The 13,016-nt window shown below is 43.8% G+C and overlaps 2 protein-coding genes across 2 annotated transcripts in view; one reads left to right on the top strand and one right to left on the bottom strand.

Moving 5' to 3' along the window:
- Positions 1–5,948, bottom strand: part of CARMIL1 (capping protein regulator and myosin 1 linker 1) — a 458,885-nt gene extending 452,937 nt beyond the window's left edge. The window contains exons 1-2 of the mRNA XM_083187811.1: positions 5,850–5,948; positions 5,393–5,495 (exon numbers count right to left, since the gene is read on the bottom strand). The gene's annotated coding sequence lies outside the window, so the exon portion shown is untranslated. The remainder of the gene's footprint in view (positions 1–5,392; positions 5,496–5,849) is intronic.
- The window catches only part of LOC146080472 (cytidine monophosphate-N-acetylneuraminic acid hydroxylase-like), a 199,462-nt gene continuing 191,589 nt past the window's right edge, over positions 5,144–13,016 (top strand). The window contains exon 1 of the mRNA XM_083187813.1: positions 5,144–5,197. The gene's annotated coding sequence lies outside the window, so the exon portion shown is untranslated. The remainder of the gene's footprint in view (positions 5,198–13,016) is intronic.

Genomic DNA, 13,016 nt, shown 5'->3' on the forward strand with positions numbered 1-13,016 from the left:
TCTGTAATAGGTAGTCTGTCACAGTATGGTGGGATCTGTAATTTCCCCACAGCTGGAGGGCCCATGTTGGCCATGGCTGGTCTATCTGGTCATGTTGTAAGTATTACAAGGTACACATGAGTGGTGAATTATTAGAAATTTTGTGCCCGGCTACATGATAGTGCTTTTTTGTGCGAGCTAGATTAGCCATATACATTGTCTAATCAATCAACATAATTTCCCTGTGTCATTGTTTATGCCCCTAGGCAGGAGCTAAAGTGGGATGGGTTGATATGTTTAGCAATGTGTATTTGCAATAGTAAGAACAGGAAATTTGAAAAGCACTGCTAAGGGACAAAGCTCTATATTACCTCTATTACTCCGCGTGTTGTGGAGTGGCAGGCAAAGCAATCTAATACCATTGTTTCCAATTGCAATGTTGAAATAGATGTAAAAAATGTAGACAATTATGAAGATAATAAGAATAAACGTTTCATTAGCATACATACCTAACAGCCAGCCATCTGGGAAGTTGCCGTTCTCAAAATCCTGAAACAAAGATGACTGGCTCAGGATGAAGGAGTCATGGGTTGACCCAGGGAAACCCACAACAAGGTCCATTATTTTCATTTCACTGTCAAAACCACTTGAACATTCAGAGAATGGAAGTGTTTTCGATTCCGATAACATTCTTCCGATTCCCTGGGTGGTGTGATGTGTACATGTGTGCAGTCAATCGCACCCATCACATTGGGGAACTGCCATTTTTGGTAAAAGCCAAATTTCACCTCTCTCCATTCGCTGTCAGTGGCAGGTAAATTGATATACTGGGTCGTTAATTTGCGGAACGCGGTTAGGACCTGGGTAATACTCCGTGATAGAGTTGCCTGTGAAAAACCGCAGCTCTGAGACAAAGTGGGCTGGAATGTGCCCGACGCCAAAAAATGTAATGTCCCAAGCAATTTCTGAAGGCCAGAAATTGCATGGTTTGACCGTACCCGAGGCTCCAGGTCAGCTTCCATTTGCGCATACAGCGAATAGATTGCCTGAGACGACAAGCGATAGGTTCCTATCACTTCTGTCTCAGAGAGAGTCTCCAGTTCACGCCGAGTTCGATACTGGCGTGAACGTGGAATTGAGATCCGCACTGTCTCCCCCAATGCAGCCATTCTCTGTGCACGAATGCTTACCCCAGCTTCCTGCAAATGATGATGTCTATTGCGTGCCAAAAAAACCTCCACCAAGAAAGCTATTATTGTGTCAGAGAAGGGCTCCATTATCGTTGACAATGTTGAAAAAAGTGTTCTGGTTGTTAAAAACGCCAATTACCCTAAAAAAAACGTTTCCAAAGCAGCAGACTGCAATATGCTGTGATCTCCCTAAAGTCTCAGACCAGGAGTGAGAGATCTGAGGTAAACAGAGTGCATTATGGGTGAGCTAATCAAGTTCAGTCATACAACAAGTGTGAAGGGAAGAAATCTTCCAGCATAGAAACAAGACTGGCCATGCATTTGATTGGTCCACACCAGCAGCGATCCTCAGCAAGTGAGTTTGGTGAGTGTGGGTCAATGGGGCAGATGTATCATAGCAGCGCTTATCGCGCCGCTATGATACTTCCTGCTTCGCCTCAATAGCGAGGCGAAGCAGGAAGGGACATCGACAAGATGTATTAACATCTTGTCTGCCGAAGCGGGGGAGCGTTAACTCCCCCCTTCGGCGATGTCCCTTTCTGGAGATAGCGCATCAGTTAATACTGATGCGCTATCTCCTGTACCCCGGCCGGCCGCACTGGGCATGCGCGGGATCTCGCTGTTCACGCAAGATCCCCAGCGCAGCCCACAGCTGACAGCAGGGACAGCGCTGTCCCTGCTGTTTAGATAGGGCTTCGCCAGCCTGAGGCTGGCGAAGCCAAATCCGGCTTCGTGCGGAACGGTAAGCGATGCTGACAGTTCATACATTCGGCCTGCTATCATTTTGATAGCAGCGCCGATATGGACAGGGGAGCATAGCGCCCCTGTCCATTACCGCACGCTAGCTCCATCATACATGGGGGAGAAGCGGTATCAGTGCACATAACGTGCGCTGATACCCTTCTCCCCCATAACGACGGATAATACATCTGCCCCAATATTTCTAGAAAATTTCATGACAACAGACATATAAATCAATCGGTTCAATAAACCAAGGTGTAGAAGATGAAGGGTATATTTGAGAACATATCAATGGGGTAAGTTTGCCTCTATGTGGACAGGGGACATGTTTGCATGTAGTTAAAAAGTGATTTCAGTACTTTTATCACAACATACTACACGTCATGGCAGTTTAGCATATCAGGGAAAACTACGCGACAAAGAAGAGGTACTTTCATGATGGCTTACTAGAATATTAGTCAATGTTTGCAGCAAGCCAAGACATTTATCTGCGTTGACTATATATGAACTATGTGCAAATTACCAAGTTACAGACACATCGCAATCAGTGCATGACCCACACACCATCACATCCATTAAGCTATACAAGCTCAATGACTTCACAGATGGATAGATTGCCATCCCTTAATCAGGTCATTAAGATCAAACATGTTTACTTAAATCCATGGCCCTGTGCGTTGCACAAGGGGATAATCAGTATGCAAAAGTGCTTCAAATATATAGGCTTTGACTGTGGAACTATGAGTCCCAGCATGGCTTCCCCAGCAATCATGGACTTTCATAATCACAAGTTCAAGCCTGCGGGGTATTAAAAGAAGCACGGGTTATTGTTTTTGCTCTTGTTTAAATCAATACAAAAAAAAATTCCCAGTGTAATAACTTAGAAAGCAAGTTTGGAGAGCACATGACACTATCCCAGCTGTTTGAAACGTAATTAATTTCACAATAGTTGCGTGACAGGCAACATAGCAGCACTCCATGACAACCTCTATGCAGAGACAGTGTTCTGATTTTAGAAAAATTACATACAAACCAGCACAACTATTTCAAATGAGATAGAGGCACATACATCAGTCTCATAATTAAAACATAAGAATGGGTAATTTTAGCATTCACCGTGATGCTAACATCAAAGCTTGCTATCCCTTCAAATTACCAGTAAACAGGCCATTACTATAAAGCATTCGGGTGTGAAATACTGCACTGTACAAAATGGCAACGTACCCTTTACAACATCTACCTTGTACTGTTGTATCACTGCATCCAAAAAACAAGTTACGGGACGTCTCACATAACAGCGCAATGCATACATCACACGCATAGATTATTAAATTATACTTTTCTGGAAACGGAAGAGATCCAAAAAGAGCACTTATTACAGTCAGCCCTTTAACGCGACACTTGCAAAAGGCGAGCCAAATAAGGTGAGAACTTATCCTCGCTCCGTCGAGATCAACAAAAAATGTTCACTTTGAATTGGTGTACAAGATTTTCGGTGAAACATGGACGAAAAAAATATCGACTTTTCGAACATCCATCTCCTCGACAAGCGAGCAAAACGAAAACTTGACCGAGGCGAGATCATCTCGGAGGTCGAGAAAATACAACTTTGAATAGCCGACATGGGAAAAAACATGATTTTGGGGAGAAGATACAGCAAATCTCGACCAAAACACAAGGTCGACAGGGATTGAATACCCCCCTAAGGCTGGTTTCACACACTCCGGCTCCTGCCGGACGGTGAAATCCCGCACGGCCAGGGAGCCGTGCCGCACACATTAGTTGTGAATGGACACTATTGTGTCCATTCACACGGGACGGCCACGGCCCGGCCGCACGGCTGCAGCCGGATCCCACCACTGGAAGGGACGGCTGCCGGACAGTGGCCATCTCCTCCATGATAAACTAGTGTATGCTGCACGGCTCCCTGGCCGTACGGGTTTTAGCCGTCCGGCAGGAGCCGGAGTGTGTGAAACCGGCCTAAGGCTGGTTTCACACACTCCGGCTCCTGCCGGACGGTGAAATCCAGCACGAAATTCCTTTTAAAACTACTTATTCGTTGAGATTTGACTACTCAGTCGAGCTGCTCCCACAAACAAAGTGATAACAGCGCCATAACCGAATCCATCAATACAACTGGTCCTTCCCATGGGCAAATTCCTTCACTGCCACCCCACGCCCTCCTCCCTTACTGCTAGTTGCAAACGTGATGGCGAACAAGCAGTTTGCCGCGCCCGCTCGCACCAAGCGACTGCACATGCGCATAAATGTATATGCGCAGTTGTTTGCCACTCAGGGGAGAATGAGGACCAGAATCGCACCTAGCACACATTTCACTGTGTGTGGGCACCAATAATCCCATTAATAATAATGGGAATTGCATTGCAATCTGTAGGCTAATTAGAATGCTGCAATAGATATCTCGGTACTACTTTACTTTCATGGCGCCAGCATGGCGCCGCGCTACTTCCGGGTTACGCTCGCCACAAACTATGTAAAATAAACGCCATGCCAACATGGATAGTTCATACCTCCACTATCCATGCTGGCACGGAGTTGATTTTAAATAGCGTGGCGAGCGTAGCGAGCCACCGTGCCCGCAGCGTGGGCGAGCGAATCGAGCCCCGCAAGGGGACTCTGACGCGCGGCGCCATGCTGGCGCCGTGAAAGTAAAGAAGTACCGATATCTCTGAAATATCCATCATAATTATTAATTAATACATAGCAACAAACAAACTTGAGTTTCTGTATAATGTCATGGGAGAAAAAAAAGGTTGATAAATATGCTTCATATGTGGTGTACAGTATTTTAAAAACCACAATTTTTGCCAGCAATGTTTAAAAGGTCAATAATCATAAATGCAAAATCATTCAAGTTTAGCATTTACTATTATTGCCCTTTTAAATATGGCATGTCAATTCTGAAAAAAATGTACAATTTTGCAAGTGCATTTGGTAATTAATATACTCTCTATGGTAAAAATAAATAAAGTAATATAAAAAGACCCATGTCATTAAACTTAAGGATAGCTTTTGCTGCACTTTAACCATCAGAACATATTGTATTCATAACACCAGTGATAAGACTGAAGCATACTTGCCTACCTGACCCTCTCCATGAGGGAGAAAATGCTCTGTTCCTGGACTTCCCTGGTAATGTATGATTGCCGTCACCTGTGGGGAGCTAGGTAATTGATAAGAACTGTGTTTCACCACAGGGGACGGCAATCATACAGTACCAGGGAAGTCCAGGAACAGAGCATTTTCTACCTCATGTAGAGGCTCAGGTAGGCAGGTATGGAATGAATGGGATAGTAATCTGAAGGTGGAGTTACCAGCCTTAACAAGACTGTGATATTTCCTTTATAATTTTACACACCTTGCTCTCATCAGTCTGTGCAACTTTATCTCCATAATTCTTTATCAGCATGGAAAAAAGGTATGTACAGGGTAAATAGTGGCATAGAGAAGTAGAGTATTACCTGTATACTTGTAGGATTTTGTCTTTCAAGATTTATGTGTCTGTATATATTCTGTACTTAATAAAACAAGAGCAGGGAGTGGATGCAATGCTGCTCAGTAGTGCTGTATAAATAGAATCATTTACAAATGTTCAGGTGAAGGTGAATAAAACATTAATAGAATGTATCTGTTCATATTTAGATAAGTCACATATATTAGGTGTGTGCTTTAAAAATGTACTAACTCCTTTGATCTATGAAAGTGGAAACAATGCTTTACACTCATTGTCCTGTTGGTACGGACTACAAGTAGATTGATAATGGAAATAACTCTTTGGCCATTAATGTTTCTTTGTCATTTCAGATTTGCATAATATATCTTTATTGATAATTCTGTACATTCAATTTTTAACAAATTAGTCTGTGAAATTCACCAACATAAGTTTTTAAGGGACAGTTAATGATGTTGTTTCAGTACCTTACAGTCTGCCATTTCTCATGTATTGTCTGCATCCTTTCCCATCTGCATACTATATTTCTTCACAATTCCATACCTCCCAACATGCCCCTCTCCAGGAGGGACACAATGCTCTGTTTCTGTACTTCCCCTTAATTTGGGATTGCCATCACCTGCTTTGAACAGGGTAACTGATAAGAAAGGTGCTTCCACACAGGTGCTGGCAATCCTAAATTAAGACAGACGTCTAGGAATAGAGCATTGTCTCCCTCCTGGAGAGGGTCATGTTGGGAGGTATGCAATTCAGACTTACCATACTATTCCATACTAAACCAGGATACATGTTCAACAAGTTCTGTGACTGGCTGACTTCAATTATGTTTTTCGTGAACCACAGAATCTGAGCAATTAATGCATCTCCCTGTTTAAAGGGATAGTATAGCAAGCCTATTCAATATTCATAGTGGAGCACAATTTATTTGCAGCTCCAAAATGTTTTAAATACTAAGGCAGTGGTTTCTAAACGCAGTTCTTAAGGTGTCCTAACAGTCCAGGTTTAAAGGCAATCTACTGTCTCTGCAGGAGGGACACAATGCTCTGCTCCTGCACTTTCTTCCTAATGTATGATTGCCATCACCTGTGTTGAACAGGTTAATTGATGAGACTGGTGTTTCAACACAGGTGATGGTAATCATACATCAAGAGGGAAGCGCAGGAGCAGAGCAATGTTTCCCTCCTGGAGAGGGTCATGTTTGGAGGTATGGGGTGCCATGTGGACCAAGTTTGAGAACCTCTGCTCTTAAGCTGGGTACACATTAATACAGCGGTTCCCAAACACGGACCCAAAGGCACTTCAACAGTTCAGGTTTTAAGTATATCCATGCTTGGCCACAGGTGACTTAATTAGTACCTCAGTCAGTTTAATTTAACCATCTGTGCTGAGTCATGGATACACTTAAAATCTGGACCATTGGAGTGCCATGAGGACCACATTTGGGAGCCTCTGCTTTAGGCGATTTTTGCTAACGATATGCACTATAAAAATATGGTTAATATTTTTGTGCATGACATCATGTGTATACACTATATCGTTAATGATGCAAGCTCGCACAGCTCATTAAACCCCTATGTAATCCGTAAAATCCTGTCTATATCAACAACAGCTATACAATGTGGCCATTGAGGATATCTTTTGTGAAATCTTTTAGTTTTCACAAAATATATTTTTTTGTTGGGATGCAGTAAGCAGGTTGACTGAATAGGTGACAGATGAAAAAGGTTGACATGCCTTAGGTCGAGATGGTCAAAAGGTCGATAATATGTTGACATGGGAAAGATCGATATGGAAATGGCCGTCATGAGTTTTTCAAATATTTTTTTTTTTCAAACACAGGCGTTTTAATTTTTACTATCCAAGTGAGCACAGAGGGAGAATACAATAGTGTGTCCAGCATAGCGAGGCATCGCACCCGAAGCATGGTGAGCCATGTGAGAAGACACAGTACACTAATAATGTGTCTATGTCGACATAGAGACCAAAACTGTGTAAAATTCATGTTGACCTTGTGCTTGTCAACCTTTTCAATCAGTTGACCTATGGCCAGCACAAACTCCTGCCCACTGTACGCACACTGAATTCCAATTTATTTTCATAAACATCCATTCGCCGCTTGCATGCAGGGCATTTGATGGTCACTGACCATCAAATGGTTTCTCAAACACTCTGATCTGTGGCACCCTTGTATGGGAAGAGGGAGGGCAGCTGATTTCCGGTGACATCAGCTGCCAGCCCCCAATTACAATGAGAATACCCAGCATTTTCATGGGAACCCATGTCCAACGCCCCATGCCCCCTATCTGCACTGCTGCGTACGAATGGGCCGGTGAATAATCAATTTGCCACTCCACTTCAGGGAGACGGGCAAGGGGTGCTATGGGGAAGGACGGGGGAGCAGCTCCAATGTCAGCTGCTCCATTTGTACCACACACTGTGGACCTCTAGCATTTGCCTCCTTCAATATAGCCCCCATCTTTAGAGGGGAGCAGGGTCGCCCCCACCAACGCTTGGGCTTCTACTGCCTCCCAGCTCCTGTCTGGTCCTCTCAGGGCTGCCATTAGAAATTGTTGGGCAGCTTAAGTGGGAAGAAATGCGTTGGTGGACAGCGGCTTCCCTTAACATTTGTATGTGTAGGGTCTGACCACTACAAAGTGGGTCAGGGATGCAAGATATGGCAGAGTTGCATAACATAAAGGAGGCAAAGGTTGTGGGGTTTAAGAATACAAACTATGTGCTACTATCCAGGAGCCCACCACAGACAGGTATATGCTGGTCACACCATGGGCATAGCGAGTAGTTAAGGTTAAAACAAATACCACTGGTATTTACAGTAAATCCTGGCTGGTATTATACCAGCCAGTATTTACGCACAGAGGGTGTAAACTGAGCGCAAAGGCCAAGTTAACATGCAGCTACTTTAAAGGATACTGAACCCTTTTAGAGTAAAAACAAAGTGTTGATAACAATGTTCTAATTAAGCCATGGTTGCCTACCTGACCCTCTCCTTCAGGGAGAAAATGCTCTGTTCCTGGACTTCCCTGGTAATATATGATTACCATCACCTGTGGTGAGTTGGTAATTGCCATCACCTGTGGTGAAACACCTTTCTTATCAATTATACATTACCATGGAAGTCCAGGATCAGAGTATTTTCTCCCTGAAGGAGAGGGTCAGGTAAGCAACCATGAATAAAGCGGTACTTGTTTCCTAGCACGGTGCCCGCGATTTTGATTGTATTGATCGAGTTGGAAAAATCGCATCCATCGCATGCCAACCAAATCGCATGCGATGCGATCTACGCGATTTTGACATTGGAATCAATGTAAAATGGTCCCTGAGACCCAATTTTACATTGATTTCAATGTAAAAAGCCCCCAACCCCCCCATTTTAATAGCAAACCCCCCCTGATGGGTGAAATGGCCCTTCATTGTTAACGCCACCCCACTATTGACGCTAACCCGAAGCGTGGCAAGCGAAGCGGTACGCATGCTTCCGACCTTTTCATACCCCCACTATCCTCGTCGGCGTGGAGTTGATTCTATAAAGTGTGGTGAGCGCAGTGAGCCACTGAGCCCAAAGCGTGGCGAGCACAGCGAACCCCGCGAGGGGACACGCATAACTTCACAGGTATACGCAGCCGCTCGCCACGCTTCGAGCTCGGTGGCTCCCTGCGCTTGCCACACTTTATAAAGTCAACTCCACGACGACGTGGATAGTGGGGGTATGAAAAAAGGTATACGCAGCCCCTCGCGGGCTCGCTGCACTCGCCACGCTTCGGGGTGGCGTTAACAATGGGGGGCATTAACCATACTTTATAACCATATACAATTATAATGGCCCGCGATCAACGCGATTTCAACTTTAAAAATCATTTAACATTATTATCTATGGGAAGATCGCGTCTGTCGCATCGCGGCCCATTATAATGGCCCGCGATGGACGCGATCAACGCAATTTTCTCTTTTACCGGCAAATAAACTGGTGATTGACAGAAAATCAGGTCCATCGCGTCGATCGCATGCCTTAAGTACCTTAAACTTAAGGCATGCGATCAACCCTACGGGCGCCATGCTAGGAAACAAGTACCAATTAAGCTCCAGTCTGTCTTGCTTTCTAAAAGGATTCTTCTAAAGTATGATTAGCCACATACCTCCCAACATGACCCCCTCCAGGAGGGACACAATGCTCTGCTCCTGGACTTTCCTCTTAATGTATGATTGCCATCACCTGTGGTGAAACACCTTTCTTATTAGTAAAGCTGTTCAACACATGTGATGGCAATCATACATTAAGAGGAACGTCCAGAAGTAGAATAGTTTGTCCCTCCTGGCATGGGTCATGTTGGGAGGTATGTAGCCACATACTGTACTCACGAAGATTAGATAGATAGATAGATATAATATTTTTTTTTTAAGTTCTGTATATACAGATGGAGCGGGACTTATCTATCCAGGGGAAGGCGATGGCGACGCCAGCCGCCATCCCCTGCCCCACGCCATCTGTATGCTGGAAGGGGACGCATACCCTTCCGACGGTGCTGCCGGAGGTCTACACCGGGTCCCCGCACCCCCCCCCCCGCAGCCCCCTGAAGCCCCCCGCAGCCCCCTGAAGCGGGAGGCGGACAGGATTGCGTCCGCCTCGCCGCCCGGATACTGAGACGCGTGGGGGACGCACGCGCGTCTCAGTCAGATGGAGCGCCGTGTTGCTGGCGGATCGCCGGCAACATGCTGCTGGCGATTCGCCAGCAACAATAAGACCCGCTCCATCTGTATACGGCAATTCTGGATAAGAGATATATATGTATATGTCAATTCTGGCTAAATGATAACTTACTTAAAATATCTTTAGATTATATATAATCTTATGTGAATCTAGTTTGAAAAAAATCTTTTTTAAGCTAGCGTTTGTGGATAAAACTATTAATTAGACAGATTTCTTATTATGAGCTGATGCCACAATTGTTGTGAATTCATTATATGTTCTACCGGCTGGTGGATTTATATGCTATATAAAATAAAAACAAAAATTATTATTATATTAAAGAGTCTATAAGTGTCTTATGTTATAGTCTAAAAGCGCTGTTTATTATTTCCTTATTCTTAGTTTTTTACGCACCTTTAAGCTGGGTACACAAAAAGATTTATCGGTACTTGTTTCCTAGCACGGCCACACCGATTTCCATCGGGGTGGTCGTGTCGCATGCGATGCGACCGACGTGACCGACCCGATTTTTTAATTGAATCAAATGTGAATAGGGTCCCTGGGACCCGATTTTACATTGGATTCAATGTAAAATATTCCCTAGACCCCCAAATTTTACAACGAAAACTTCACCCCACGATAGACGCCAACCCGAAGCGTGGCGAGCGCAGCGAGCCTGCGAGGGGCGGCGGTGCGCGTCCTCCGACCTTTTCATTCCCCTACTATCCACGTCAGCGTGGAGTTGAGAATATATAGTGTGGCGAGCCCGAAGTGTGGCGAGCGGACGCGTATAACTTCACAGGTATACGCGTCCCTTCGCGGGGCTCGCTGCGCGTGCCACGCTTCGGGCTCGGTGGCTCGCTGCGCTCGCCACACTATATATTCTCAACTCCACGCCGACGTGGATAGTAGGGGAATGAAAAGGTCGGAGGACGCGCACCGCCGCCCCTCGCGGGCTCGCTGCGCTCGCCACGCTTCGGGTTGGCGTCTATCGTGGGGTGACGACGGGGCTATATATAATGTGATATGGGTCATATTGGCCCATTTCACATTTTTCACATTTTTTACTATGTGAGATGGACTTAATCAAGTCCATCTCATCTTGTGCCATTATAATGGCACAAGACCGACGCGATGCTCCCGATTTCAATGTTAAAAAATATTTTAACATTGAAGCCTATGGCAAAATCGGGGGCATCGCGTCGGTCGCGTCGGGGCCATTGTTAATGGTCCCGACCGACGCGATGCCCGCGACTTTTCCTTTGCCGGCAAAATGGACCTGATTTCAAAGGAAATCGGGTCCATCGCGGGCATTGTGTACCTTAACTTAAAGGTACACGATCCCAAAGATTGTGGCCATGCAAGTAAAAACAAGTACTGATTTATCTGTCTGGTACGAACAAAAATACGGCAATATATCAGAGAAAATGACAATCGTTTTTTTTTTTTTTTTGTTCCCAAACATTGGCAAACATACAACTTACCTCCCAACACAACCCTCTCTAGGAGGGGCACAATGCTCTATTTCAGGACTTCCCTCTTAAGTAATGATTGCTATCAGCTGTGCTGAAAACCTTTCTTATCAATTAACCTGGTCAAAACAGAAAAGATTATATGCAACATAAAAAGCAGGAAATACCCTATGCATGAAAAATAGTTAAAATATACATGAAAAGTGTTAAAATATGCTACATGAAATAATACAAAAAAGTTAATTTTTAACTTATTTATTTAAAAATCAGCATACAAATAGTAAGCAGTAGAAAAAAAAAAAATATATATATATATATATATATATATATATATATATATATATATATATATATATATATATATATATATATATATATATATATATACAGCAGACTCTCACCCAGAACCTTGTTAGAGTAATGGATAAGAAACAGGCGGCACTCCAACGGGTTTGCAATAAAGTGCTGGTGTATTAAGCAATATTTACAGCATGGTAATCAGTGCAGCGACTTTCTTATCCATTACTCTAACAAGGTTCTGGGTGAGAGTCTGCTGTATATCTACCCCTGTTGGAAGGCACCGCGGTTCACTACCCTCATCATCCTGAGTGCCAATCGCCGTCGTATTGTGTGTGTATGTATGTATATATATATATATATATATATATATATTTCCGATTCACAGCGCACACATCCTTCAGGATCAGTCGCCGGGGTGCCTGTCCAAAAATAGTTATACATTTTGCGAAGGAACTGCACTCACCGGTCCTTGTCTCTGCAAATAAATGACGCCGACCACAGGGGTCTTTTGGCAAGTTTTCGGGACTTTATTGACCCGTCTTCAGGCTCAGCATAACATATATATATATATATATATATATATATATATATATATATATATATATATATATATATATATATATATATATATATATATATATATATATATATATATATATATATATATATATATATATATATATATATATATATATATATATATACATTTAACATACAACCATAAACTCTGTTGTGCGCTCAGTCTTCTGTATTTTTTAGAAGCGGTCTGTCGCAAGTAAAGATATCCCCGGTGCAGTGCAGCCTCCGCTCCCGTGGAAGGCTTTTTCAGACCTCCAAATCGTAGCACATGGAAAAAGAATGGAGGAGGCGCACGTGTAAGCAATAGGTAATACAAATTTACTAAACAATAAAAGCTCACATACATGGGGGTTTTAAAAGATGCATATAGTTGTCACTAGTGTCCGAAAGTGCATACAGACAGAAATCCTGGTTCAGCGGTTCAGCTATACAGCGATGTTACTCTCCGCAACTCAGGACACAGACCAGCAGGTTCACCGTCAGGATGGACAAGCCCTCAACGCTTTTCGTCCAATGGACTTCGTCAGGAGGCGTGTCTGTTGGTTTCCAGAATCTGTATATTTAGCCTAGATGTCTAC

Source organism: Crinia signifera, chromosome 5 (genome assembly GCF_055691185.1).
Source record: "Crinia signifera chromosome 5, ASM5569118v1, whole genome shotgun sequence".
In the NCBI taxonomy this organism is placed as follows: domain Eukaryota; kingdom Metazoa; phylum Chordata; class Amphibia; order Anura; family Myobatrachidae; genus Crinia; species Crinia signifera.